The sequence below is a fragment of the Pinus tabuliformis genome, chromosome 4_1 (genome assembly GCF_031772625.1).
Source record: "Pinus tabuliformis cultivar Carrire ecotype Pingquan chromosome 4_1, CPIR1, whole genome shotgun sequence".
In the NCBI taxonomy this organism is placed as follows: Eukaryota; Viridiplantae; Streptophyta; class Pinopsida; order Pinales; family Pinaceae; genus Pinus; species Pinus tabuliformis.
This window is the reverse complement of record NC_142303.1, coordinates 761,800,045-761,805,037: the sequence shown is the minus strand read 5'-3', so window position 1 is coordinate 761,805,037 and position 4,993 is coordinate 761,800,045.

The window sequence follows — 4,993 nt, the reverse complement described above, 5'->3', positions numbered from 1 at the left end:
CACATATTGCATGGAGTATGTAAGCTGACATGAAAATATTTGCTTGTTAACCCTTGGGCCGATGTCTGGATTCTTTTACTTATTCCTTCAGCTAGAGAGTCAACATGTCGTACCAATTGAAAGGTCTTCCTTCATTCGCTAGCTGATCCAACACAATCACCCAACTCTACGGGAATTTTTTTGTGCTCTTTGCCGTATAAGCAGCATGTAAAGATGCCCAAGAGCTGATAAGCCTTCCGCAGTGTCCTTGTATTGTAAACTTGGTTGGGTGTTGTCTGAAACATAGACGGCTCTCTCACCCACCTCTTCAAGATGTCTCTTGAGTTTGCATTGTTGTTGGATCTGGTGAAGGGTGTATCCATCGTGATCACTGGCTGTGGAAAGTGATACATCACCTAGAAGTCCTATGCCCTGAAGGTAGCAATTTATGTTCCACTGGCACTTCTCAACACCATTGTCTCTGGATCAGTATGCGAGACAATCCAGTGGATCATGTCCACATAGGAAAACGCGGGATACTTGCATGCAATCTGGTACAAGCCCGACTTTTGTATGTTGACATAGACTCTGTGGTCCTCCAGATTCTCCTCAAAGGTGCCTAAAAAGATGTCATTGATTTCCTTCCATTTCATCTTGATTTCCTTGTCTATGAACATCTTAGTATCTTCATAGATGGGCAAGCTCAGAGACACCTTCTTGACCACATCTCCAGTTGCACTCCCAACAGTGTCCTTTGACCCTGCTCTCTTGGAAGTCATTATACCTGTATTGTTGAGAGACAAATGAACACCTTTGATACATAGAGACAGAGAAACACTCATGGCAAGCAAACTATCAGTTGAAAACCAAAAGCAACTTGACGACTAACATGCAACACACTTGGGTGACTGACTGGAAGATTTACGCAATTTTCACCAGGAGGCTGGGAGACTAACTGCCAAAACTGTGCAGTTTACAGTCCAGACTGTCAGTGAGCTAACTAGTTGCTAAAACTATGTAGAGCACAGTCCATATAGGGATGCTGAGGACTAAAACTGCACAATGCGCAGTTTCAGTTAGCTTGACTGCAACCCAGTCAAACTACATCTACACAATTCCGCAAGCCAACAGAGCACTATCTCTCAGAATTGTACATAGAAATCCTAGGAGGCTAGTGTGAAGCAAGATCTACACAATTTCTAGGAGGAAGGCATGGCCTTCACTCTCAAAAATGCGTAGTGCAGGTTGGGCAAGGCAAGCTCCAGGCCAAGGCGGCCCAGACCTATCGACGGGTGACTAAAAGCATGTAAAGGTTGAATCCATGTGCGAACTTGAGTGCATACATGAGTGAATGAACAGGCATGCAAACAATTAGTAACGGAAAAACAAGTAAGTGTGTGAAGCAATTCACTGCAACGGCAACCGTTAGTGTAAAAACAGTGTCATGCATGCCACAACAAGGAGATGCAATGAAAAACTTGAAATAGTGCTTCTACAAGCTAACATGCATTAAAACGACAGCAAGTGTTCAAAAAAATCAAACAAACAACACTCACACAAACTGAAATACAAAAAGCGACAGAAAAGCAGCAAAAGACATGAAAAGCATACTTACCAGAAAAAAAGTTGAGCTAAGTGTGCCGAATGCTCCTAGATGTGATGGGGAATGCCAAAGCTCCAAGATCAAAGTGAATAATGAGCTCTAAAGTGTCGAATAAATATTTTTGATAAGATTGAGGCTTATGACACGCATGCCACAAATCTAGGAAAAAGCAACACTTGGCAGGAGGTTTATAAAACATATTTTGCATGTAACCTCTAGCAGCTAAAATAGATCCCTAAAATATAGGGATTCTTTTTTATTTTTTTGTTCTTCCTTTTTCAGGAAAAAGAAGTCCATGCATGCAAAGCAAGATTGGTCAGTCCTTGGAGAGAACTGGTCAACTTGGGAGCACCTGCAATGGACTAGAAACCCTGGAGTGACTTCTGTGCAGTTTCTGGGCTGGGTGAGGCTCTGTGCAATTTCTGGACTGAAGCCAAGGCTGTTAGCCAGATCTGCGCAAATTTTGAGAGAAAGCCCAGTGATGGGATGCTCTACACAATTTTTAGAGGGAAGGTTGCCTTCTTGCTCTATGCATTTCTGGAGAGTTGCAGGTTGCCTTGATGCTCTGCGCAATTCTGGAGAGCAAAGCTAGTTTCCCTCCAGTTCTGCACAATTATTCAAGTGAGCACAACAACCAGTTAATGACCAAGTCACGGGATGTCATCTTGTGAGTGGAAGGCCAACAAGCTAGCAAACACAAGCTGATAAGAAATGGAAACTCAACTGAAGCATAAGTACTTGTCACTGCAGGACATGTTGCTAAGGATGGTTGGTAGGGAGGCTCCAAAATGAAGCTAAGGAAAAAATTTGGAGGGTGGTTGTAGCCACTACAACAGGGTCCAGTCAATTACTTGATCAAGTTTTTTATCAAAAGCATTTTCTTCATGTCTTTTATGAGTTCTGGGAGTTTCATGGGGTTCTGGGTAGTGATTGGGTCCTAGCCTTGGAAAATAGCCTTAAGTCTCACAGTGATTGGCATAGTACTAACAAAAAATTGCTACAGGCGCACTCGAGTAGGCTCATGGGAGAAACTAGAGGTTGTCAGTCACTTGGAGGCCTTGGCAAGGGAGTTATATGGGCTCTAGTTTAGAAAAAGGTAAGTTGCCTCAGGGGTTGGTCACCTGGAAGGGTTGGTTAGCTCCTTAACTGTACTTGGGGAGTTGAATCATATCATGGTAACTCTTCGTCACATGTTTACCTTGGTGGACCAGTTAGCTTGGGTAAATGTGGGAGGAGGGTGGTTACAGAGTGGTATCAGAGCATGCTTCACCCCTTGGACTAGATGGGCAGTGTGTTTGTCATGCATTCATGTCAGTTACATATGAATATGGCTTGGCATGAAATTCCTGTAGATTTTAACCCCGTACAGAAATTACCTGCATACGAATTCTAAATCACAGAAAAATAAACAATGCGAGAGCATAACACATAAAACACATATACACAGAGATTTTCCCCTGGATCCCAAAACTGGGACTACCAGCTTGATTTTTCATTATATTCCTTTCAATGTTACAATACATATTTATACATGCCGAAGCATCCAATACCATGGACCGAAAACCATCGCGTCCAAAACCAAGGACCGAAAACCATAGGTAGGTTCGCCCAACCTAATATAGGGTCCAAAAAAAAATTTCCCGGGGCGCTGCCCCGGACCCCGTAGAGGGGGGCTACCCGCCCCCCTCAAACCCCCCGGTTCACTACGTGGGTTAGTCGTGGAAAGAATATAACACAACCCAACAATCTCCCACTTGTTGTTTTCTTTCCACAAGAGAGCTTAGTCATTTTTCCAGCCCTGAAATGCCCATTGTTTCTCTACACCAAGAGAACTTCTCAGAGCTCACATATTTTGTCAATGCATCTGCAGTATTCTTCAAAGTGTCCACCTTTACCAGCAACACCTTTTTGTCTTCTATCATATCCCTCACAAAGTGATACTGAACATCAATGTGCTTTGCCTTTGAATGATAAGCAGGGTTCTTTGCCAAGAAAATTGCACTTTGGTTGTCACAGTCTATTCTTATAGCTCCCTGTACTAACCCCATAATTGAACACAATCTCTACAACCAAACTGCTTCCTTGCTTGCATGAGTGGCTGCCATGTATTTTGCCTCTGTAGTTGATAGTGCCACTACAGATTGTTTCTTACTCATCCAACTGACTGCACCTCCAAATAGGTTAAACACATACCCACTTGTAGATCTTCTCTGATCCAGATCTCCAGCCCAATCTGCATCAACAAAGCCACGAATATCCAACACTCTGTCCAATCCTGGTCTTCCTTGGTAGCACAAACCATAATCACTAGTGCCACGCAAATACCTGAAAACCCGCTTCACTGCTGTCCAGTGCTCCTTCCCTGGTTTTGACATAAACCTGCTCAACACTCCCACTGCATGTGCAATGTCTGGTCTAGTACATACCATTGCATACATCAGGCTACCGACTGCACTCGCATATGGAACACGGGACATGTCCTCTTCCTCTTCTTGTGTCTTGGGACACTGTTTAGCAGATAACCTCACACCTACAGGAATAGGAACCTTCACCGATTTACTATCCTGCATATTAAACCTCTGTAGTATTGTCTCGACATACTTCCTCTGGTTTAACTAGAGCTTCCTCTTTGCCCGATCTCTTTTAATTTCCATGCCCAAAATATAGTTTGCAGCACCAAGATCTTTCATGTCGAATTTGGAGGACAATTGGGTCTTCAAGTCCTAGATAATTTCTTTGTCATTTCCAACCAGCAACATATCATCCACATACAAGACCAGATAAATAACACGGTCACCAATTAATTTAAAATACACACATTGATCTGCTTTGCTTCTGGTGAAGCCAAGTCCCCGTATAAATGTATCAAATTTTTGATACCACATCCTTGGTGACTATTTTAACCCATACAGAGACTTCTTTAACTTGCATACTAGTTCTTTCTTACCCTTCACCGCAAAGCGTTCAGGTTGCTTCATGTAGATTTCCTCTTCCAAATCCCCGTGAAGAAATGATGTCTTCACATCCATCTGTTCTACCTCAAAATCAAAAGCAGCAGCAACAGATAAAAGTAACCTAATAGAAGTTACCTTGGCAACAGGAGAAAAAATATCACCAAAATCAATTCCCGGCACCTAGGAATAACCTTTTGCTACCAACCGAGCTTTGTATTTCTCCACCTTCCCTTCTGCATTTGTCTTCTTTTTGAACACCCATTTGCTGCCAATGGGTTTCCTTCTAGCCGGCAACTCCACCAGATCCCAAGCCTCATTTTTCTGCAAAGATGCCATTTCATCAACCATGGCCTCTTTCCAGAGTTTTCCATCCTCTGAATCCATTGCTTCCTTCACAGTTCTGGTATCATCATCAGTAACAGACAAAGAAAAATTTGAACAGAAAGCAGATGGACTA